Source organism: Vipera berus (assembly GCF_964194415.1).
Source record: "Vipera berus genome assembly, chromosome: Z".
In the NCBI taxonomy this organism is placed as follows: domain Eukaryota; kingdom Metazoa; phylum Chordata; class Lepidosauria; order Squamata; family Viperidae; genus Vipera; species Vipera berus.
The window spans coordinates 68,562,293-68,588,499 of record NC_138205.1 but is presented as its reverse complement, the minus strand read 5'-3'; the positions used below and the strand labels follow the sequence as shown (position 1 = coordinate 68,588,499).

At 43.0% G+C, this 26,207-nt stretch overlaps 1 protein-coding gene across 1 annotated transcript in view; it reads right to left on the bottom strand.

Annotated features, from left to right (window-relative positions):
- COA1 (cytochrome c oxidase assembly factor 1) overlaps positions 1–20,444 on the bottom strand; it is a 40,168-nt gene extending 19,724 nt beyond the window's left edge. Inside the window, exon 1 of the mRNA XM_081342941.1 lies at positions 20,324–20,444. The gene's annotated coding sequence lies outside the window, so the exon portion shown is untranslated. The remainder of the gene's footprint in view (positions 1–20,323) is intronic.
- Between the last annotated feature and the right edge of the window lie 5,763 nt (positions 20,445–26,207).

The window sequence follows — 26,207 nt, the reverse complement described above, 5'->3', positions numbered from 1 at the left end:
CTTCTGCCAACCTAGCAGTTCGAAAGCACGTAAAAATGTAAGTAGAAAAATAGGGACCACTACAGTGGGAAGGTAACAGCGTTCCATGCTCCTTTGGCGTCTAGTCATGCCGGCCACATGACCACGGAGACGTCCTTGGACAAGCACTGGCTCTTCGGCTTTGAAACAGAGATGAGCACCGGCCCCTAGAGTTGGAAACGACTAGCACGCATGTGCGGGGGAACCTTTACCTTTTTTACCAAGTAAAATTTTTACTCATGTGACAGACTGGATAAAAACTAAGGCTGAAAGAAGCCATTTATTCAAAGTTACTTTGTGATTCATGTCTGAGCAGAGATTTACAGCAGATCCAGGCAGCTCCAAGCATGTTCTTCACCAGGCAAGATCAGATTTTACACAGGTTTGCATTTTTATTCAACCCTTCCACTACCATCCTTAAAGTGTTGCATAAGGCCATTGTTAGAAGTAAGTAGTACAAGTTGTCAGAATTATTTTTGCTGAGCTCCAAACACATGCTGCTCTTGTCAACAAGTTGAACAGCACCATAGCCACCGAAGTTTCAGCAAAATCATCACTTTTTCAATAGGACACAAAATAATTTCACGTTTCCCAAATTACTATTATTTTTATTTCGTTATGAAATAGCACAAAACTCAGAAACCATTCAACGTATTTACTCTGAAACCACACCATGTAAATATTATGCAAGAAATCAGATTAAAAATAAAATTAAACATGTATAGATGTAAAAGGAGTGTTCAAATATACTTCTACTCACCTATTTTCAGTACAAAAAGTAAAAAATGTATTATTTATGTCAGAATGCAAATATATCTGATTTTCTGATACAGATAAATGCATAGCACATAAGAAAGAGAAATGGCCCTAATGTACATGAGTCTTATTTGGTTATTAGTTTACAATACATTCTGGCAGTGCCCAGTCCCAGTAGCAACATCTAACCAATATTGGCTGATCTAAAAATGCTAACAGATTGGATGAAGAAATCTTACTGGAAAGATTCACACATAGCTACGCCATAACAATAGTTTGTTTCAGTTGTGAGAGGCTAGACCTTACCATTTATGGTTTAGGAAATCTCATTCTTGGCTCTGCTCCAATGATTTTTTTAAAAAAATATTTTTATATATAATTTTTATTAAATTTTTAAACAAGATAAATACTAATGCAAACTAATATAGAAAGGAAGAAAAAAGAAAAGAAAGCAAAGAAAAATGTGCAAGAAAAGAAAGAAAGAAATAATTAAAAATAGAAAAAAGCAAAAAGATACTAAGTGGCTTTAGATATTTTTCACACTAATTATAGATACAATTACATTTTAACTTCTCTCTCTAAAGTTACAATTTCTTTCTATAATCTATCCTAATCATCAAAGCTATAAATTACAACTTCATTGTTGTAATTTTAAAGCAAGAAGGCTATAACAGATTTCCAGTCACCAATAAATTTAGAGACTGTCTTTCCCTAATTAAAGAAGTTAGTTATGCTAATCGGCAAGCCTTGTCAATTTCATCAACCATTCCTGTACAGCAGGTAGTGTCAAAACTTTCCATATTCAATAGCCTAGATGCAGTTATTACATACTGAAGGAGTCTTTCATGGCTTACTGTGTTCTAATGATTTTCAACATTGTTCAGCTTCCTTCAGTGAGCTCCTATTTCATAACCCACTTGAAAGCAAATCATTGCTTTATGTCAGTGCTTCTCAAACTCTTTCCCTCATTATCCCAAACTCCTTATCAGAAAATCCTTTTTACTGCTTAGCAGAAAGTACTGAGTTAAATGTTCCTGTTGTGATTGGATAATGGGTCCGTGTGTTGTTACCCAAGAAAAACTACTTTGACCCAATTCTGGATGATTTTCCCAGGTTTAGGAAACACTATGTTTATTAGTATGCTTTTGCTGTTTGCAAAGCAACATGTTCCAAAGCTTGGGCCTCAGCTGTCCTCAATTCTCTCTTCAAAAGTTTGTCCAATAATTGCTCAGGCTCTTGGTTGAGTAATCACACCTACAACTTTTCAATGAGTCTATTATCATGTTGTTTTAAAGTTTAATCTTCAATATGTAGGAGCTCTGCCAAATGGCTTAAACTCCCAAGTATATTCTTTATTTCTTCTCCAAGTGAATTCTGCCATTTTTTCTGCTTCTTATGAAGCAGAACCTATACAGAACCCAACAAAAGCAGCCATTGTTCTTCCCTGTTCTCTTCTGTGCTTTTAAGGTGCTTTTCTCCACCAGCTCCACTGACTTTTAGAATAATGCAGGACATACACGGGGGTGGTGGGGTGGCAGGTTAAAAAAAAAGTCATTACTGCCATTGCAGAATGAAACTCCCACCATCCTTTTTTACATGTAATATGTTTTACATGCAAAAGTGATGGGCTCTCTGTTATGTTTTTGTGGATGACATTTTTGTTTTTTATATGCTTACATGAGATAGTTTCTCTTTATAGATATAGATAATAAATATAATCTGATAATTACCTTATTAATTGTAAGACACTGAATACGCTCTATAAACACCACACATGCAGTTATCATGCTGATATAAAAAAATCATAAAATATAGCATTTGGTAGTTAGTATGCAATGTCTCTATATTTCAGATTCAAACTACCATTTTCTTCCCTTCGAGGAATTTATAATTTTTATGAAGAAAACATGGAAATTGTTTTCTAGGAATTTTTGAATTTTTTTCTCTATAGAAAATATGTGCAAGGTAGCACTTAAGGTTGACAGATTTCTGTTCTACAATACATCCATTTCAACCATCTCCTCAGCAGAACTCTATTTTTACCCCAATGACTCACATAGATCTGTTCCTGACAAGGATTTGCAAATATTATTATCCTCTCACCATACAGTACAGGTAGTCCTTGAGTTATGAATGTAATAGAGCCTGCCCATTCAACTTGTAAATCAAAAACTCTTGTAGAGTGAATCTTGTTGGAGGTACGAGATCACTCCCTTTCTCGTTAAAAAGCACACAGCTCGTTAAGTGAATATGAGGTATCTCAGGGTGGAGAAGGCCATCGAAGGCCTAGTGCTGGAACAGGCCCCCAAGGCTCCCGGACTCACTCAGATACCACATGCTTCCCCCTCCCTTCCTGCCGTGCTGGAAAAGTTCCGTCTCCTCTCTGCCACGGTTCCTGCTGCCACCCAGATTTGAAGCTGGGGAATGCTTCTGCGCCCCCCTGTGGCTCAATCAGGCCTGGAAAAGGCCTCCGGAGCCTGGATTGCGCTGCGGGGGGGGGGTATGAAAGCCTCCCCCGGCCTTAGGTCCAGGCCATAGCACCCTGGAAAAGGCCTCCGAAGCCTGGATTGGGCCATGAAGGGGTTGCAGAAACCTCCCCCAGCCTCAAATTCGGGCCGCAGCAGCCTGGAAAAGGCCTCCAGAACTCGGAAAGGGCTGCGGGGGGGGGGAAAGCCTCCCCTGGCCTTAGACCTGGGTCGCAGCACCCTGGAAAAGGCCTCTGGAGCCCCAGTCTAGCCTCCAGAGACACATAGTAGTGAAAGGAATAAAATATTATTCAGAAATTTCTAATGAGTCTAAAGGACATTAGAAGAAGCCACCTGAAAATCCTAAGTAATAACGATTGTCTCTCTATTTCATCTAAAAGTTGACAAGTACAAATGTGACAAGCTGAAAACGCTAACTAAAACCACAAGTAGTGGAAAAATAACACCTGTAAGTTTAGAGCTCAATACATAACCGCAGACAGATAAAAGCAAGCTTTATTCATAGAATAGTAGATGGTGACAGATAGAATGGGCACAAAGGGGACTTCTTGGAAAAGGGTAGGGTAGGGGGCAGTGGTTTTAGGCGGTCCAGATAGTTTATCAGATAATTAGGGAAGGGGCGTTGAGTGGCGATAGGGGAGGGGGGAATCTGCATCGGGAGCAGGATATAGAAATGTGTCAAACAGCTCTGTAAGGTGTGACTGAACTCCTGTGTGGGTTTCAGCTCACCAAGCCTTTGCAAACGCTTCTTTTTAAATAAAAACTTTGTTACTGGAATTCCAAGTGAGTTTATTTGTTTTGGGATATTGAGCCACGTTCCAAACTACTTGTGGGCTCGTCCTGTGATATCAAAACGGTCCCTGGATCCCTGGGAGTGGCTACCCCTAAGGGGACAGGCACCACGTCGATTTCGACGGTTTCCTGAACAACCGGACACTAAATAGTGGATTCCTGGAACAAGGAAGTCAGGTCAAAAAAAATTTGGGATGCCCCGAGGGTCCTGGAAGACTGGCAAGACATACATACACTAAGTGTGAATGTCCCAAGGGTCTGAAGGACTGGCAAGGCAAGGAGGTGGGTCAAGTACCAATTGCCAGGAAACTCTGTGCACAGACCCAGGTAAGAAAATCAGGGCATTTTCATAGTTACCTGGGAGACTGGGTGGGTAGGCTGGTGTGAATCTGAGACCTGTGAGAGGGTGAATGAGATGCCCCGAGAGCCATAAAGGCTGGCAAGGCAGAGTGAGAGTGGACTCCTTTGACCGGAAAAGGAGGAAGCAGCTTGGTGAAGCGTAAGGGGGTCTCACAAGATCAACAACGATAAAGAGAACCAGATGGTAACCACTGATGGGTAAGAGACCATCCAAGAAGCCACAAAAGGATCAAAGAGGGAACTCCCAAGATCAGGGAAAAGGAACTAAAGATGAGGGAAAGGGAGAGAATGTATTCATCCTTCCTCACAGACCCCTGGGGAAGATCCTGGCTGGATGGAATCATCCTCCTAATAGTAGAATGGTACTCAAGCAGAGTTTGATGAGTGCTTCTATGTTGGCTCTTTACTAGGCAATTTGTTTGTAAATACAGACAAAGGAATGGCTAGGGGAAAGGGGTTTTTTACCCAGAAGTGGAGGAAAAGAGGCAGCCAGTGGCATTTTTGTCTAAAATTGACATTTGGGGAAGTCTTGGTGGTTAGCATTTCTTATCAAGTGTGTGTAAACACTTGTTCATAGCAAAGTAGTTGGGGGAATAAAGCAATAATTCGGACACAGAAGCAGCCACTGAAGTAGGGATGGTTGATACTTTTCTATGGTTAATATATGGTTGATTATATGATAAGTATGATATGTAAACAAATACATAAAAAGCTCTATAACATCTAGTGGTGAAGCTATTTCAATGCAGTCTAGTTGATTTTAAATTACCTCAAGTGGGAAATTCCACAATATGAAACTAATGACATGTTTATAAAGAATTAGATAATGGGGCTGTTTTCTGCTTTGACTTTTCTCAGCAAGCAAGGATTGCTAGTCCAGACACCTCCATTGGAGTTTGCTGTCCACAAGTTTCAGCTTGGTGATTGGGTCCTGACAGAAAGCTGGTGTGAAGAAAAACCTACTTCAGCATTGGGTCCCTACCAAGTCCTCCTAACAACTGAAACAGCAGTTCAAAAGAAAGAAAACGGGTGGAGCCAAAAGAGTGGAAAATAATTCCTGAAGAAGACCCACTGTGAATAAAAATTACCAAAAACTGATGTGGTCATTGTGGAGTGAAGAAATAATAGCCTGGGTTTGTTTGTGATTTTTCTCATTGCAGGAGTAGCAGCTTTCTGGCTTTTTCAATCTGAGTGGTGGCTTAAGTTATTCCATCCAAGGATTCCAGAAGCAGCTGTGGACCTCCACATTCTACAAACTTCTACATAATGTGTTGGTTCTGTGATTGCAATTGTGTCACTGAATGTTGTTGTTCTTATCACTGTTGTAATTGTGGACAGTCTGTCCCTGTGAAGAAACTTGTGACACAGTAATAGTGGAGGATTGGTTAAAAATATATAAAGGTCTGACATCAACAGACTCTTTAGCCCACATACATAGGAGAAATTGAAATTTAGACAGCGGGAACACAACCTGATCTAAATTCAGTTATATTGGGAGATAGTGATATTCAAATTCTACGGGATATAGAATGGATAGATTTGTATACAGGCTAATCAAACATAAGAGGACTGGTACAGAGATTAACAGAAACTGCCATTACTAAAAGAATGCCACCATAGAAAAATGAGGAAATGATGTGTCTGAGGGATAATGAGGAGGAAAAACAAGAAAGTGAGATACTGGAAAATTCCAGAGAGGTAGAACAAGAACTATCAGAATGGATGTGAACCCCTTTATAACTGGGATCACTATAGCTTAGGCTTGCTTGCCAACATATAAGTATAAAATGTAATACATATATGCAAAGTGTATTTTTAAATTGTTTATACATTTCTGAAGGGATAAAGAAAAGAAAGGGTGGATTGAAAGGAATAAAATATTATTCAGAAATTTCTAATGAGTCTAAAGGACATTAGAAGAAGCCACCTGAAAATCCTAAGTAATAATGATTGTCTCTATCTCATCTAAAAGTTGACAAGTACAAAAGTGACAAGCTGAAAACGCTAGCTAACCTAAACCGCAAGCAAAGGAAATACAGAAATAACTATAGGAACCGAGCTTTGTTAACAGAAAATTAGATGGTGATAGATAGGATGTGTACAAAGGGGCTTCCTGGAACATGGGAGGGACAGTGGTTTTAGGCAGTCTAGATAGTTTATTGGATGATTAGGGAAGGGGCGTTGAGTGCGGTAGAGGAGGGGGGAATCGGACTTCCTGTTTGGTAGCGTTGAGACAAGCTGGAAAAGTCAGTGCTCGGCTTTCCAGCTTGATTTTTTCTTCGTCTAACGACCCTTAAAGGATCGAAAGTTGCCTTGGAGAGGCAATGAAGGAAAGGGGCACTTCAGGAGCTCAGATCAGGGGGTGCCCAATCAGAGCAAACTGTAAGACCCTCTGCTAAACGAAGATAAAAGGCTGTTTTCTATCGTCAGCCACAGACGTCTCCAACAGGAAGAAGAGAATCACAATTCAGAGGAATTCCAACAGCGTGTTGAATCTGGTTTCATTTCCTTCTCTTAGAAGATTATTAATGTTGAATCCCTGATGATAAGAGCTGGAAGGCAAAGACCCCCAGAAGATTTATGAGTGGCGGGTAATTACTTGGGGTAAAAGAGATTCTCTGTTTAAAATATTGGACATTGATTCTTCGTTTAAAATAGTGAACATTGATAAATAAGCTAAGGAGGACATCTAGTGGTGAAAAAAGAGAAGAAGAATGAAAGCTTTGTAATTCCCTCTGTTGATTGCGTTACCTTGGAAAGAACACCTGCAATAAGATAAAGTTGCTTTGTTATGAGACTGAGACTTTAAGCTACTTTTGTTGAATCTGAATAAGTTTAAACAGACATTGTTTTTGCTACAGACTGTAAACTTCAAAATGACTTCATCTAATATTACTAAACTTACGAAAAAAACTTCCTCTGTACCCTCAGTTGGTCAATCCAGTCCTACAACACAGGGATCCATTGAAGCTATGTTGCAAAGGGAAAAGACTACAGTTCAAAGTGAAACACAGACCTCATTAAAATTTATTCAGGATCTTATGTTGAAGAATCAAGAGACGGTGGAGAAGCATCGCTTGGAGACACAAGGGAACCATAAAATTACACAAGCAACATTGGAGAAGTTAAATGAAGAAATGATAGATATAAAGGGGAAATTGGAATCTCAAAATCAAATGATATTACAAAACCAACAGAAGATAAATAAGATTGAAGAAAAAACAGGTGATAACGACAAAAAGATAGAAATTTTATTGCAAGAAAATGAAAAGTTAGACAATGAAATTAAGATTTTGGAGATGGCAAATGCGGAGTATTATTTGAGATTCCAAAATATTCCTGAGGACAGAGCAGAAAACATAGAAGAGGTTATTATTGATATCCTGGAGGACGCTGTGAAAATAGACAGATCGGAAATTCAACTTGAGCTCGATAGGGCTTTTTGTTTCAACTCAAGTTATGCAAGAAGAAATAAATTACCAAGAGAAGTACATGTACAGTTTGTAAGGAAGTCAATAAGAGATGAAATACTATGAAAATTAAGAGATGAACCAATACAATATAAAAATAAAGAAATTGTGGTTTTAAAACAGATACCCAAGAGAGTTAGAGATTCTCGAAGACAATACCATTTTTTGACCACAAAACTTATGGCTAATGGCATAAACTTTAGATGGCTGATACCAGAAGGCATCTTAATAAACTGGAACAATACAAGATACAGACTTGACTCAATTTGGAAAGCAGAAGACTTTGAAGAGAAGAATAGATCAACTCTGGATGAAGGAGTAAAAAGAGGTCAAGACGAAAGTAAAGAACAGAAACAAACAGAGGAGGAGATCCAAGGAGCAACCGCACAAACAAAAGAACAGAAAGAGGAAGGTCTCCAAAAGGGGGAAGATGAAAGACTTGTTAGAGAACAAAGAACTACCAGATCAGTTAGACCAGTGCTGGGGAGAGCTCCGTAACCCCCAGTGGTAAGGCGTCCCCCCAGGAGCCCCCCAGGGATGTCATCGGACCCCTGGGGTGGGGTCAGAAGTTTGGGCAGATGAGTTGGGCAATGTGCCGCCCGCTGCCTCCCGAATCAGCCGTAAGGGCACCGGGACATCTCCGCCCCGCCGCCTGGGCCGTTGGCGGCCGTTTTAAATGGGGCCAACGTCTCCGCTATGCCTCAACCGCCTGATCTACTCCCGGGCGAGAGCGGCGTCTCCGAGGGATCAAAGGAGACGCCGCAGATCAGCTGTGCGGCGGAGGTGGCGACGAGGACAACAGCGGCGGTGACAGCTCTCCAACCCCCAGTCGATCATCTTCCCCAGGAGCCTAACAACGACGGTGGCGGTGGCGGCGTGGCGTCTCCGGCCCGCCCCCTGAGCCACTACAGCCGTTGCAGCCATCCGAGTGGGGCCGGCAGCTCTGCTCTGCCTCGGCCCCCTGATCTGCTCCCGGGCGGCGTCGGCGTCTCCGAGGGATCAACGGAGGCGCCGCAGATCAGCTGGGCGGCGGAGGCGGCGGCAACGTCGACAACGGCGACGGTGAGAGCTTCTCCGGGCCCTAGTCGGTCGTCTTCCCATGGGCCTGGACACCGGCGGTGGCAGTGGCGGCGTGGCGCCTCCGACCCGCCCCCTGAGCCGCTGCAGCTGTTGCAGCCATCTGGAGTGGGGCCGGCGTCTCCGCTCTGCCTCGGCTCCCTGATCTGCCCCCGGGCAACGGCGGCGTCTCCGAGGATCAAGGGAGGCGCCGCGGATCAGCTGGGCGGCGGAAGTGGCAGCAACGGAGACGACGACGGCCGGGACTGCTTCTCCGGGCCCAGTCGATCACCTCCCAGGGGCATTGACAGCGGCGGTAGCGCTGATGGCGTGGCGTCTCCGGCCCGCCCCCTGAGCCGCTGCTGCCGTTGCAGCCATCCTGAGCGGGACCGGAGTCGCTGCTCTGCCTCGGCCTCCTGATCTGCTCCTGAATAGTGGCGGCGTCTCCGAGGGATCAAAGGAGGCGCCGCAGACCAGCTATGCGACGGAAGCGGCGGCAACAAAGACGCGGGCGGCGAGACAGCTTCTCCGGGCCCCGATCGACCGCCCTCCGAGGGGCCTTTGACAGCGGTGCTAGCAGCGGCGGCATGGCGTCTCTGGCCCGCCCCCTGAACCGCTGCAGCCGTCTTGAGTGGGGGCCGGCGCCTTCGTCCTTCCTCGACCACCTTGACCTACTCCTAGGCGGCGGCGCCTCCGATCTACATCAAAGGAGACACCGCGGACCAGCGGATCAGCGGAACAGCTGTGCAACGGAGGCGATGGTGGCGAGGGCTGCGGCAGCAGCAAAAGCTTCTCCAGGCCCCGGTCAACCACTTTTACCAAGAACCTTTGACGGCAGCATTAATAGACGCGGCGTGGCGTCTCCGGCCCGCACCCTGGGTGCCGACGGTGTCTCCGTGCCGATCTTCAACCAAAAAGACGCCACGATCCAGCTGATCAGTGGAGACAGCGGCGACTGGACCACCGAAGCTGTCATCACCTTGCCTCTACCAACTCTCAACCTCCCTGCCCACCCTCTCCCCACAGGACATGATGGGCCTGGGTGCAAGCCACGGTGGCAGAGTGGCTTGACCTTACACCTGCATCCCCATAGAGGTGAGAGCTCTATAGGGTGTGCTTTACCCAGAGTGGGTTCTGGACCACGCCCGGAAACAGTCACAACCCATCGTGAGAGGATGGGGAGTGGCCTGCTTCTGGGGTTCACCCAGCCAAGTGGCAGTGGCTGGGTGACGGTCCAGATACCCACCTACCCGACTCGACCCTCCTGCCAATTCTCCATCCAGGGGACTGCCTTCCCAAAAAACCCTTGTGACTCTATGCTACTCCAATATTCCAGCACAGACCTACATGCCCTCAGGGGTTCCCCCCTCTCCTGGGTGCGACCCGCCTACGCTACATCCAATCTCGATGATGGGCCCGACCATGGGCCTCTGAGAGATGGCCGGGCAGGGTCAGGGGCCTCCAGCATAAGTCCAACAAGAGGCCCCTGGTTAAGTTCCTAGTTAAGTTCTTTGTCGGGTTAGGGAGGGGGGCGGGAAAAGACTATGGTTGTTCGGCGAAGGGGGGCCTTCCAACTACCATAGCGCAGGCCAGGCCTACGACCGTTCACGAAGGTGAGGAACGAGGGCCAGTCGCCGACAAAGCCCAGTGGCGAGCTGACGGACAACCAATTCCCAGGATGGTGGGGAACGGCAGAAGGTGCACAAGCAGAGGGCCGTATCGACACCGGGAGGGTCATCTCCGCTCTCTACAAGCGGTGAGACGCTCCGACCCTCTGTACTTCCCCCGAGGACCCGGGAGCGAAGATGTGCAGCCTCCTAAGCTCAGGCTGGTCTACCTAAATGCCAGGTCCGTTGCTAACAAGGCTCCCCTTATTCGAGACCTAGTGGAGAGTGAGCACGTGGACCTGGCTTGCATCACGGAAACCTGGCTGGGCCCAGAGGGTGGTGTCCCTCTGGTTGACCTCTGCCCGCCTGGTTTCCAGGTGCTGCACCAGCCTCGGGCCCATGGTAGGGGCGGAGGAGTGGCAGTAATCATCAGGGAGACCCTTAGCCCGCGGGAGACCACCGTCCCTCAGATAGTCGGGTGTGAGTCTCTCTTTCTGAGATACGGTCCGGGGGCGCAGTTGGGCCTGCTGCTGGCGTACCTTCCACCTAATCGTGCAGCGGCAGCCCTGCCTAAGCTACTCGATGTCCTCTCAGGGTTGGTGGTTGAATTCCCCAAACTCATGGTCTTGGGCGACTTCAACCTACCGTCCCTGGGAGGATCGTCCGAACTAGCTCGGGAGTTCATGGCTTCCATGACGGCCATGGACCTGTCACAAATAATTTCTGGACCGACTCATGAGGGAGGCCACACCCCCGACTTGGTGTTCTTATCTGGACGGTGGCGTGATGATATTGGTGGGGGCTCCACAACTGTTACGCCCGTCATGGACTGATCATCACCTCCTACGGCTAGACTTCCCCTTTGCCACCCCCCGCCGTGGGTGCACGGTGCCAACCAGATGGTACCGCCCCAGGCGCCTAATGGACCCTGATAGGTTCCAGGCAGCGCTTGGGAACCCACCTGCACTCCCTGCTCACAGCTCGGTGGACGCCTTAGTGGAAGCCTGGGAAAGGGCAGCCACGGAGGCTCTGGACCGAGTTGTACCCCTGCGGCCCCTGACCCGGCGCAGATCCCAGCGAGCCCCATGGTTCACCGCGGAGCTCCGGGAGATGAAGTGTCGGAGACGGGGCCAAGAGAGCCATTGGAGATCCAGTCGATCCGAATCCGACTGATTGCGACTAAGAATCCTCACCAGGTCTTATCTCGCAGCGATAAGGGTGGCGAAATCCAATTACTTTTCCACCCTCATCGCGTCCGCAGATAATCGCCCGGCTGCCCTGTTCAGAGTGACTCGCTCCCTTCTGAACCAAGAGGTGAGGGAGGAACCCTTACAGGGTCGAGCCGAGGAATTCGGTCAATATCTGTTGGATAAAATCGCTCGGATTCGAACCGGCCTGGACTCCAACTGGGCAGAGTCGGAGGAACAGGACATGGACAGTCTTGTCGACGTCATCTGGGAGGAATTTGATCCTGTGACTCCAAAGGAAGTGGACAGGATTATGAGGAGGTTGAGCTCCTCCACATGCTTACTGGACCCGTGCCCTTCCTGGCTGGCTTATGCAGCTCGAGAGGGGACACGAGGCTGGTTTCAGGCGGTCATCTCTGCTTCTCTGAGTGAGGGTCACTTCCCCACCTCCTTGAAGGAGGCGGTGGTGAGACCTCTCCTCAAGAAGCCCACCTTGGACCCAACCTCATTGAATAACTTTCGTCCAGTCTCCAACCTTTGCTTCCTTGCGAAGGTTGTTGAGAGTATGGTGGCGCATCAACTTCCTCAGGTCCTGGAGGAAGCGGTTTATCTAGACCCGTGCCAATCGGGCTTCAGGCCGGGCTACAGCACGGAGACGGCATTGGTCGCTCTGATGAATGATCTCTGGAGGGCCTGGGACAGGGGCCATTCCTCTGTCCTAGTCTTATTAGACCTTTCGGCGGCTTTCGATACCATCGATCATGGTATCTTGCTGCGGCGCCTCAGGGGACTGGGAGTGGGAGGCACGGTTCTGCGGTGGTTCTCCTCCTTTCTCCTGGTTCGCTCGCAGTCGGTGCTGGCAGGAGGACAGAGGTCGACTCCGAGGCCTCTCGTTTGTGGAGTCCCTCAGGGGTCGGTTCTCTCACCTCTCCTGTTCAACATCTACATGAAACCGCTGGGTGAGATCATTCGTGGTTTTGGAGTAGGGTACCATCAGTATGCTGATGACACCCAGCTTTTCATCTCAACTCCAAACAGCATCAGTGATGCCCTCGACGTGATGTCCCGTTGCCTGAAAGCGGTCCGGGAATGGATGGGGAGGAACAGGCTTCAACTCAACCCGGACAAGACTGAACGTCAAGCCAGGATACTCAGAACATTCCATCCCTTAACATCGGGGATGAGTTATTACCCCCTGTTGATAGGGCCCGCAACCTGGGTGTCCTCCTAGACTCACAGCTATCCTTGGAAGATCACATAGGAGCTGTGACCAAGGGGGCCTTCTCCCGGGTTCGACTGGTGCGCCAACTACGACCTTATCTGGACCTGGATGCCTTACGTACAGTCACCCATGCACTTGTGACCTCTCGCCTTGACTACTGTAACACTCTCTACATGGGGCTGCCCTTGAGAGCCACTCGGAAGCTTCAACTGGTGCAGAGTGCAGCTGCACGAACACTTTTGGGGGCCTCCCGATACTCCCATATCACACCTCTCCTCCGTGAGCTGCACTGGCTTCCGGTTGCCTACCGAGTGAAATTCAAGGTGCTAACAATGACATACAAAGCCCTACATGGCATGGGTCCGGACTACCTAAGGGAGCACCTTCTGCCAACATCAACACCCCACCGTCCTGTGCGCTCCCACAGAGAGGGCCTCCTCAGGGTGCCACCGCTCAAAGAATGTCGGCTGGTGGCCCCCAGGGGGAGGACATTCTCAGTGGGTGCGCCAACCCTCTGGAACTGCTTGCCTACCGAAATCCGGATGGCCCCCGACCGTCGCACCTTCCGGCGCGACTTAAAAACTTACCTGTTCCAGCAGTCCGGCCTGGCCTGATAGCTCTTGGGGTCTCAGTTGTTTTTTACTATTGTTTTTTACTATTGTTCAACTGTATACCTACCTTACTCTGTACACCGCCCCGAGTCCCTCGGGAGAAGGGCGGTATATAAAAACAAATAAATAAATAAATAAAATAAATAAATAAAGTAATGGAAATGGATAAAGAAAGTGGAATTTTTTCAGTAAATATAAATGGATTTAATTCTCCAATTAAAAGAAACAAGATTTTTTAGGAAATTATGGAAACTAAATTTGGACATAATTTGTTTGCAAGAAACGCATATAAAAGCACAACATTATAAACTATTGGAATATCCAAAAATTGGAAAACTTTATTATGCATCGGCACAACAAAAAAAGAGGAGTAGCTCTATATATTAAAGAGACAATAAATTTGAAAATGGTGTATTCAGATGAAGAAGGAAGAATATTAATGGTAGAGATTTATTTGCATCAAAAACAAATATTATTAGTGGCAATATATGCACCAAATAACAATCAGGACAAATTTTTATAAAAATCTACATAAAAAATAATAGAAATGGAGTATCAAAATATTTGTTTACTAGGAGACTTTAATGCAATAATAGATGGAAAAATTGACTACAAAAGTAACAAAACAAAGAAAATTGGTAGAGGAAGACTACCTAAGACATTTTTGATATGGCAGAGGAAATTGGAATTCAAGATGTTTGGAGGGAAATAAACCCACAAAAATTACAATATACTTTTTACTCAAATAGCCAGAAATCCTGGTCAAGAATTGATATGATTTGGATGACCGCGGATCTGAGAATGAATGTGCAGGACATTGAAACAGAAATAGGTACATGGGCAGATCATAACCCATTGAAAATGTCTTGGAAAGAGATACAAAAAAGGCTAAGATGGACTTTAAACCGTTCTATATTAAAAGAAAAAGAATTTATAGAATTAACAAAAAAAGAAATGGAATTTTTTAAAAAGAAAATAAAAAAGAAGATACTAAGATACAAAATTTATGGGACACAACTAAAGCCTATTTCAGAGGTATAGCAATATCGTACATGGCAAAGAAAAATAAACAGAGAAAACAGCAGTATACATTACTAAGAGAGGAATTTGAAAAATTAGAATTAGAATTGCAAAAAAATCTGCAAAAAAAGACTTTACAAAGAGATATGGATATGATAAAACATAAACTAAACTTGTTAGACTCAGAAAAAATGGCAGAACAGATTAAAAGAGCAAAGCAAAACTTTTTTGAAAACGCCAACAAACCGGGAAGATGGTTAGCTTATAAACTTAAAAAAGAAAAAGAAAAAACAATAATATACAATTTGCTGGATGAGAAAGGTTATTTACAATATAAAAATGAAGAAATAAAAAAGATAGTTGAAGAATTTTATAAAGACTTATATGATAACAAGGAGATTCCGAGAGAGAAGACTGTAAAATATTTAGAAAATAGTAATCTTCCAAATATTTCAGAGACATTTAAAAATATGTTAGACGAAGGAGTTACAATGATGGAAATAACACCGAGGCTATAAAGAGACAAAAAAAATGGTAAAGCTCCTGGCCCAGATGGACATCCGGCAGAACTATATAAAAGTTTGCAAGAGATACTAAAGATGTTTGTAATGGACTTTTAATAGAAGCTAAAATGCCAGTAATGTGGGTCGAAGCAAATATTTCTTTAATACCAAAAGACGATTCAGATCTGACCCAGATCAAAAATTACAGACAGATTTCACTACTTAATGTGGATTATAAAGTTTTTACTTCAATAATGGCGGAGAGATTGAAGAAATATTTGGTTGAATTTATACATCTGGACCAAAACGGCTTTTTACCAAAGAGACAAATTAAAAACAATTTAAGAATGATAATAGATATACTGGAATACTACAAATTACATCCAGGGAAACAAATGGCATTAGTATTTTTAGATGCTCAAAAGGCATTTGATAATCTTTCATGGCAGTTTTTAATTTATCAATTACAAGCAATGGATTTTGGACAGAACTTTGTAAATATGGTAAAAACAATACATAGCAAACAAACTGCCAAAGTAAATGGAGATTGTACTGAAAGTTTTGAAATAAGGAAAGGCACAAGGCAAGGATGTCCTCTGTCTCCTCTGCTATTCATTTTTACTTTGGAAGTTTTAAATCAAAATATAAGACAAGATACAGAAATTAGAGCTTTGGAGTTAAAAGGTGAAACATATAAATTACAAGCATTTGCTGATGATTTGGTATTCATTTTGGAAGATCTTTTGAAGATGATTCCAAAATTGTGGAAGAAATTGGAACAATATGGTGAAGTAGCAGGATTAAAAATTAATAAGGAAAAAACTAAAATAATAGTGAAAAATGTTACGAATAAGCAAAAAAATCGAATATCAGAGGTGATAGAGGTACAGATAGTGTAAAATATTTGGGTATATATTTATCAGCTAAATGTTCAACATTAAAAGAAGACAACTATATAAGACTATTGAAACAAATAAAAGTTAGACCTGGAAAAGTGGAAGAATTTGAAATTGTCCTTACTAGGAAGGATAGCTACAATTAAGATGAATATATTGCCTAAGATTCTATTTTTGTTCCAGACAATCCCGATAAAACTTGGGGGACTTTTTTTAAAGAGTTGGATTCTTTAGTTTTGAAGTTTATATGGCAGGGGAAAAAAGCTAGAATAAAAAAGAAAACTTTGCAAGATACTAAAGAAAATGGGGGTTTGGGTTTACCTGAGTGGACTTTGTATTATCAAGCATCAGTATTGACATGGGTGAAAGAATGGATAATGCTTTGGAATAAAAGGTTGTTATGCTTGGAGGGACATGATTTACAATTGGAATGCACACGTTTTTATGGTATGGGAAAAACAAAATTCATAGATATTTTCAAAACCACTGTATTAGAAATGCTTTGATAACTGTATGGGGAAAAATCAAAATGAAAATATATTTAAAAATTCCAGGGTGGTTATCAACAATTGAAGCTTTTTCACATGTAAACTTGTTAGATTTTGAAAAAATGTGGACATATAAAGATATTTTAACTATTGATGGGACATTGAAATCGAAGCAAGAACTGGAATATCAGGGTATCAACATGTCATGGTGGGTATGTTTACAAATACAAAATAGATATGAAAAAGATATGAAAATGTATGGATTTTATAAAGAACAAAATGTGTTTGATAAGATATTATTAATGTCTGATGAGAAATTAATTAAAAAATTGTATAACTTTTTGTTAACTTTAGAGATGGAAAGTGAACAAATTAAAGGGACAATGACAAGATGGGCGGAGAATTTTGGTTATACTATAGAGAGAAGAATGGCAAAAACTATGGGAGAGAAATTATAAATTGACAATGTCAACTGCATATAAAGAAAATCTGTATAAAATGTTTTTTTATTATTATTATTATTATTATTATTATTATTATTATTATTATTATTATTATTATTATTATTATTATTATTATTATTATTTTATTTGTATACCGCCCTTCCCCCGAAGGACTCAGGGCGGTGAACAGGGCAAACATATAAAAATAAAAAAATACAAAAGTTAAGAAAGAATTAAACGAAATGCCCAGGTTATAACAATAGGTTAAAATACATTTAAAACAACAATAAAATCCAAACCCATCCCCCATCAGGCCAGGCCAGCTTGTTCGAATAAATAAGTCTTCAGATCGCGTCGGAAGGAGCGAAGGTCGGGCACCATCCGGAGCTCAACCGGCAAACGATTCCATAAATCCGGGGTGCCCACAGAGAAGGACCTCCCCCTGGGGGCCACCAGACAACATTCTCTGACCGGTGGCACCCTGAGGAGGCCCTCTCTGTGGGAACGCACAGGGCGGAGGGAAGTTGACGCCGGCAGCAGGTGTTCCCTAAGGTACTCCGGACCCATGCCATGTAGGGCCTTGAAAACCATTACCAGAACCTTGAATCTCACCCAGAAGACAACTGGGAGCCAATGCAGCTCACGGAGCAGAGGTATAACATGGGAGTATCGGGAGACTCCCAACACAACTCTCGCAGCTGCATTCTGTACCAGTTGGAGCCTCCGAGTGGTCCTCAAGGGCAGCCCCATGTAGAGAGCATTGCAGTAGTCTAAATGAGAGGTCACGAGCGCATGAGTGACCGTACGCAGGGCATCCCGGTCTAGATAGGGCCGCAACTGGCGCACCAGGCGAACCTGGGTGAAGGCCCCCCTTAGAGAACAGCTGTGACTAAAAAGAAAACAATCTGGGCTGCAGACAAAGTGAGACTTACAAACTTCAGGCAACAACAACAAAAAAAGCTTTTTTGAATTTTCTGGATTACAAGTATCTATTTAACTCTGACCCCAAGCCTATTTACAGAGAAAAGAAAATTTGGATTCTTGGTCATCATGGAAAATCAGAGATTTATAGAAAAAACCTATCAAGAAAAAATAAATACTTTTCAAGAGGAGACATATGATATGTTGCAACTAATTCAAATAACAATGATTTCAAACCACAAAGAAATCCAAAATAACTTTGAAAATATAAACCAATTCATCTCCAATTTAACTTTGCAACAAAAAAAATATCCCAGGAAACAACAAGAGAAGGGGCAGATAAAACAGACAACTGAATACAAACTTGAGGGTAGAGACTTAAAGATGGAACCTAACAAAACAAAGAAGTATGATTTAACCCAAGTGGAAAAACATTTACAAGAAATACTGGATTTGGAAAAGACAACTTATACTTTAACACCACAAAACAAACTTTAGTATAAGAAAAGAGATTGGGCAAAATGGACTGCAGAGATGCCAGGAAAAACATTAGAACTGTAGAGACAAAAAGTGATAAGAGAAGCAGAGAAAAAGAAAGAAAAAGATTTTCAACCTATTTTATTTGTCTTACCTTTTATATCTACAATAACACCTACAAGAATATGGAAAGATTCTTTGATTCAGCAGAACACATCAATTAAGAAAGATACTGGGTAAAAGAAAAAGGCTAAAGTGAAAATTAAGAAAATAAATGATAGGGCCTAAGAGAGAATATTTAAAAAAGAAACACCTGTTTGAATATGATTAAAGAAATAGAAAAAAATTGGATATGAATTTGATTTTAAGAGGGAAGAGCCCCTCAAGTAACATAGTGCTTTCTTTTTCTTCTTTCTTTTTCTTTTATTTCTTGATATGAGTAATATAAAAGAGTTGGAATGGCTTATATAAAGGAAATGTTTTAGATATTTAAAGGTGATTGATTTTTAAAAAAAATTACAATGGATTAAAAATGTTTTCAATAAGAGTTAAAAGACTAGAGGACTAGATTTATTAAATGGAATATTTAAAGATTAAATATATTTTTAATTATGGTAAAAAAGAACAATTTTTTTGGAAATATGTATGTTTATAAGAAAAAGGGATTTTAAGTAGCATACTATCTTTTTTATTCTTATTCTTTTTTCTTTTTTTAATCTTATTTATTCCTTATGAAAGGTAAAAGTATTGGGTTGGCTTACATGAGAGAAAAAATAGACTTAAATATTTAAATGTAATTAACTTTGAGAAAATCTTAACCAGTAATAATGTTTTGAACATTGTGGAAAAAACAAATGTAAACAAGAACTGTAAACAGGATCTATGATGAGACAACTAGAATGACTAGATAGAAAAGGAATATTATATTGATGTGATTATTATCTATAGATATATTAGAAAACTTTTATACTTAATTGTCATTCACTAAAATAACAAGAATTGTATTAACTTAAGGTTAGTAAGAGAACATTATGGGAAAAAGAGGAAATCAAGTAAAATTATGTGTACTATATATTATAGAAATCAATTGTTAGTGAATGTTTCTTAAATGTAAACCCAGACAAATACACTGTTTAATGAATATTAAGATGATTATGTTAAAAAATTATATATATATATATATATATATATATATATATATATATATATATATATATATATATATATATATATATATATATATGGTAAAGGTAAAGGTTCCCCCGCACATGCGTGCTAGTCGTTTCCGACTCTAGGGGCCGGTGCTCATCTCCGTTTCAAAGCCGCAGAGCCAGCGCTTGTCCGAGGACGTCTCCGTGGTCATGTGGCCGGCATGACTAGACGCCAAAGGCGCACGGAACGCTGTTACCTTCCCACCGTGGTGGTCCCTATTTTTCTACTTGCATTTTTACGTGCTTTCGAACTGCTAGGTTGGCAGAAGCTGGGACGAGTAACAGGCGCTCACTCTGTTACGCGGCGCTCGGGATTCGACCCGCCAAACTGCCAACCATCTGATCGACAAGCTCAGCATCCTAACCCACTGAGCCACCGCGTCCCATATATATATATATATATATATATATATATATATATATATATATATATATATATAAGAGAGAGAGAGAGAGAGGGGGGGGAGAGGGAGAGGGAGAGAGAGAGAGATAGATTAAAAAGACGCAGCCTTGGGAAGAGGAGTCAGCTGGACCTGCAATGAAAAGGAGGAGGTGGGGAGAGATGATAAAAAACTGGCCAGCAAAGAGCCGATCTACAACTTCGTGGCAGCCATCCATGCCAGGCACACAGAAGTGGCAGCGAAAAACAGGGAAGAAATGCAACTGGGGAAGGATCACACTCCATTAGAATGAAGAAAGGCAGAATCGGCTGGAGGTGACCAACAATTGGCCCTCACCCACTCCAACACACCTGCTCTGGGGGAGGGGATGCAGCGAGCAATGTGAGAGCCTACTTTACCTTTGTCGTGCCACCCAGTCCCCAGCCTGCCCGGTTTCAGTAGGCAGTGGTGCACTCTCTTCACCACATGGAGAGGCTGGGCCGGGCGAGGAGATGGTGAGAAACTGAACCTGCCTGGGTGTGCACAAAAGGAAGGAAGGAAGGAAGGAAGGAAGGAAGGAAGGAAGGAAGGAAGGAAGGAAGGAAGGAAGGAAGGAAGGAAGGAAGGAAGGAAGGAAGGAAGGAAGGAAGGAAGGAAGGAAAGAAAGAAGGAAGGAGATGGGAATGAGAAATAGGGAGGCAGGGAAGGATGGAGGGAAACAGGAAGGAAGGAGGTGGGGATGAGAAGCAGGGGGAGGGAGGGAAACAGGAAGGAAGGAAGGAAAGAGATGGGAATGAGAAGCAGGGACACAGGGAAGGAGGGAGGGAAACAGGAAGGAAGGAAGGAAGGAAGATGGGAATGAGGAGGCAAGGAAGGAGGGGAGTGAGGGAGTAAGGAAAGAAGGAAGTAGGTTGGAATGAGAGGGAGGGAGAGTCAGGGAATCCTGTCTTAGCACTTGGCCACAGCAGCCCTGCTGCCTTTCGCTACCCCTCTGCCCCTCCTCCTGGCCTATCCTAGTGGTCTCCCATCCTAACACTAAGGATGCTTTGGTTACAAAGCTGAGTCTCCTCGCATGGAGAGGGAGTGGGGCTCCCTCTGACCCATGCACTTTGCCCTCCTGAGCAACCCACTAAGAGCAACCTGGTCAAGGAGAGCAAGCACAGCAGCAGGAGCCTCAAGGAGGTAAGTGCAGCCGGGCACCCATTGGGGGAAGTGGGGCTAGACTGGGTTGGGCTGCGGGATCCTAGTGCCCTGGGAGCTCAAGGGCCGTGCTGGGCACTTGCCCTCCACTGCCAAGGGCTCCAGGCAGTCCATACAACCATCCGGGAGTCCCTGCATGTCCCTCCAATAGGGACAGTGACGCCCTCTGGTGGACCATGCCCCTGTGCCCACCCATCCCACCACCCTCTACCAGAAACCCCCAGATCCCCCCCACAGTTTACCTGCCCCACCACAGGTGCCCCATGATCTCAGCAACACTGAGCTGGCCACGTCCCCCCACCCCGGCCCCAATGGTAACAATGCTAATGTGGCCCTCAATGAAATCAAGTTTGACACCTGTGATAGAAAAGGAGGGGGGAGAGGAGAGGATATAAAAGGAGGAGGGGGGATAGTAAAGGATATAAAAGGAAGAGGGGGAGAGAGGAGAGGATATAAAAGGAGAAGGGGGAGAAATTTGTTAAATTGAGTTTTACCCCATTTTATGACTTTTCTTACCACATTTGTTAAGTGAATCACTGCAGTTGTTAAATTTGTAACACGGCTATTAAGTGAATTTGGTTTCCCCATTGACTTTTCTTGTCAGAAGATTGCATGACACTGGGACACTCTGACCATCATAAATATGAATCAGTTGCCAAGCATCCAACAGTCATAAGTGTGAAAAATGATCATACGTTACTATTTTCAGTGCCGTTGTAACCTCAAAGAGTCAGTAAGCGAACTGTTGTAAGTCGAGGACTACCTGTCAGGACCCATTTCAATCCAACATCTTAAGAAAGCAGAAAGCAATTTCTTCCAACAGGAACTTTTATTAAGAGTAGTTAATAGCAGGCATAATAGACAGGATGTGAGATTTCCCATGCAGAGCGATAGATTAAAGTATCCCCAAACAAGACCTCACCCATAGTACGCCCACCCGGTATGGGACGGCCAATCCCCAGGTGTTAGGTCCATCATGGGAAAAGGAGAGATAACATAAGCCTGTCTCCAGTTCATGCAGCGATGGTCTGGTCGGCAGCCTCTTCACACCTTCCTCTGAGAGCATAGAAATAAACCAGGCACTGAGGTTACATTCCTTATTTCCTCCCTTGTTCTAGCTGACAGTTTAGGAGATAAAAGTTCAGAGAGAGAGAGAACGCAGGAAGCAAATTGTTACATTGTAGCAGGTAGAGGAAGCAAAGGCAATAAACTAAGCAAAAGGTTACATTGTAGCAGATAGAGGAAGCAGATGCCATAAGCCCGTGGGCACATCTACCCTCCCCCTTGGGAGTATGGCAGAACCCAGGGAAAGGTGAGATTTGATTTTGGGTCAGAGGGGATAGACAGAAATGAAATAGGAATGGGTTCTGACGCTACCTGTACTTTATCAATTTTTTCCCTTTTTTATTTTTGTCATCAAGTTTTTAACAGCTTGCTAGGCGACTGCTTGTACTCGAATATTGCCATACCCTAAAAGTGGTACAATCTGTGAAAAGGTTGAAAAGCCCTGGCTTAGAAGAGGGCTGATTCACATAACTTATTATTTGCATGGCTTAAAGTTTGTTATATCAGTTAGTGCCAATGAGTAATTATTGTGATGGGTGTAAGGTATTAAAGCTATTAAATTTTATCTGTGATATTAAGATATACATTTTACTTACAATTTGCCAAAAGTGAATTCTTCAAGGAAAGTAAAATACTTGAATTTTAATTGTGAGTTCTTGTCAGGAAAATAAAGAAAGGAAGATGAAGGAACCATGGTCGCACCATGGTTAGAATGCAGTACTGTAGCTAGACTCTGCATTGCCACTGTCAGGAGTTCGATCCTCACTGGCTCAAAGTTGACTCAGACTTCCATTCTTCCAAAGTCAGTAAAATGAGGACCCAGATTGTTGGGAGCAATATGCTGACTCTGTAAAACCACTTAGGGCTGTAAAGCACTGTGAAGCAGGATATAAGTGCTATTGCTGGTGCTATGTTCCACAGGCTTTTCATATCCGTGCAAACCACTTTCTTGTCAAATTTTGGTACAGAGAATAGATGAAAGAGAAGTGCAATTTTAATGAATTTTTTAAAAGCACTATTTCTCCCAAACCTGATTTTGTTATTTACAAGGAGTCCTTAGTGCTATCTGAACTGGGTTGTTTTCTTGTAGATATTTCTACAAGCACTGACGATGTTATCTAGCTTGGGTAATAAAATGTCTGCAAGAAAACATTCTGGTTGAATTATAGGAATGGCTGAGTGCAGTATTTATGAAAACAAACACGTGGTTGGTCTTACTTGGAGCTGCAAGTAGATAAGTTTGAATCATTCTCCATTACTGACACACTTAATCACCTCAATACATATGTGAACCAGACTGAAGTGACCTATATATATTGCATAAGAAATCAATTTTAGCACAATGGACTGTGTTTCTTTAGACAATGGGCAACGGGTCACATGTTAGAAAATATTCTTCTAATTCTATAGCATTAGCAACAAAATGTTGCAAATACAAAAAAGGTTCCAATAAAGGAAAATATTTGTAGCTCAGGGTTGACATGAGCTTGATGGTTTTCTTGCAGACATTTCATTACCCAAACTAGGTAACATCATCAGTACTAGTAGGGCCTATTACCTTTCTGTTAAAACTGATTCAGATTTATTATCTACTTGCAGTTTCAAATAGTATGATCCAAAAAAGACCAGCAACATGTTTGTTTTCATAAATGCTGCTATCAGCCATTCCTATAACTCAGCCAGATTGTTGTCCTAAGCAGTGCTTTTTTCCTTAAAAAAAAAGGTGCTGGAACTCAGAGGTTCTGTCACTGGGAGCGATGCCGGTGTCTTGGTACAGCGTCCTTTGCACCCCTGTCCCTGCGGCTCGGAGCCACATGCTGCGGGGATTCCCCTCCCCACAGCCACCATGGGGATTTCCCTCCCCACAGTTGCCACGCCGCAGCCCGTGCTGAGCCCCCACCCGGAGCTGCTCCGAACCTCGACCCACAGCTGTGATCCTCATGGCAGTGGTCTCTGGCGCCAAACAACCTCTTTCCAACCACATCCAGAAAAAATTGTAACAAACATTGGAATTCTCCAGCAATCTGTTACTGGAAGGAAAAAGCAATCCCTGCTGCGTTACTGATCCCAGAGAAGCATTTGCATGTATGCAGGTATACTTAGGGTGCCATAGTTATGGATGAGAAATATTGGTTGCAAAGTTGGCATTTCTGGATACAGATAATTTGGACTTATTTTTGTTTCTTTGCATGTTTGATATTTTTAAAAGGCATATGCTACTGACTACACTTATGCACATATGTAACATCTTTTGCTAGGATACATGACCACTGCTTGTTCAGAATGTGAAAAGTGAAAGATTGTGACTAAACAAAATTTTAATGTACAGATAATACCACCAGAAATTATTTTAGCCTTTTTAATAAATGTTATTGATGTTAAGCTCACCATGGAAAACATCATATATTGTTATGTATATACTAGGATAATTATTTAAAGACTGAAGTGTAGCATAACTTGATTCTAAATAATCTATTTTTCAAAACGCACAACAGTCCAAACAGTAAAATTAAAGTCCAAATTAAGAATATTTCATTCTTAAGAATTGTTTAATTTAAAGTGGTTTAGTTGTAATAGATGGTTATAGATTCAAAATAGTTTTCAAGAGTGTACAAAAGATACTATTTTTTTCTAGCATCAGCTAAATTAGACATATTACACTGAGAAAAATGTTTCTCATTTCTTTCCTGTTACCTTTATTGATTTCATTGCAGAGATGTTAACATAGGAAATAGATTATTTTGTTATCTAATTTTACCTTCCAAAAGACAGAAGCAGATGAAAAATGTGAGGTTCTTTTCTGTTGGCTTTTTTGAATTAGCTGTTTTAGATTCTAAAAGTTTAGTTCCTAAAGAAGTAACTTTGTAAATAATTTTAATGTCCTCCTCTAGTGCAGGGGTAGGCAACCTTGGCTCTTTTATGACTCAAGGACTTCAACTCCCAGAATTCCTGAGCCAGCATGCCTCAGCTTGGAAACCTCTCTCTTTCCCCTCAGCATGGCTGGCTCAGGATTTCTGGGAGTTGAAGTCCACGAGTCATAAAAAAGAGCCAAGATTGCCTACTCCTAAAGCCAATAGAGGGAGCTTTTTTTTTTTCTCCAAAAAAAAAAAGGTGCCAGAACGCCCTTCTGAGCGTTCTATGAGAAAAAAAGTCCTGGTCCTAAGCCTGGGAATCTTTCTAAGTTGGTGCTTGAGAGACATTGTTGCACAGGTAATGCAGTAAAAAGGGGAGTACCTACTACACTCTGGGTTGGGCTAACCTCAATAGCTTACTGCATAGTACCTAAGACAAGCTTCCGCCTCTGAAAAACATGTTTATCATTCCATTGAACAAATATTCTGTCACAAAATGAAATAGTTTAATTAATTGTTCATCATATCTGGCTGTTGTGTTTAGTTAGCATATTGCTAACTCTTTCATCTTGTTAGTTTACAGAGCTCCAGGTGCACTTCCCAAGTGAGCTATGCCAAGAGGCAAAAAGAGAGAAACACTTGTGCTTATTAGCTATTGGCTCTGGTCTAGGGCAGTTTGCAATGATTTTTCTTCAGATTCACTTTTGTGTATTTAATAAGTAGTGTGACATGCAGTTATTAATAAATGACCAACATATTTGCATCACGGGAAGCCACACTGCACTTTAAATTGCTTATTTCAGACATGTCAAACACAAGGCCCGGGGGCCAGATCCAGCTCGCAAAGTGGTTTCATGCGGCCCGCGAAGCCATCCTGGAAACAGTGAGGGAACGGCCCCCACTGCCTTGGCCCTGGCCCAAAGACTCTCAGATCTGTCCCAGTCCTGCCCAGGCCCCCATAGGCACCCTTGATGTGAACGATGTAGAGCTGGCCATGCCCACCCAGTAGGCCATATGCACTCTAGCCACACCCACCCAGTAGGCCCCGCCCACCCAGACCATACCCACCTGGCCCCCTGAGGGCAACCGCAATGCTGATGTGGCCCTCAATGAAATTGAGTTTGACACCCCTGGCTTATTTGAAAAGTATAAGAGCTAGCCCTGCCAATTCTGGACAGAAAGTTAG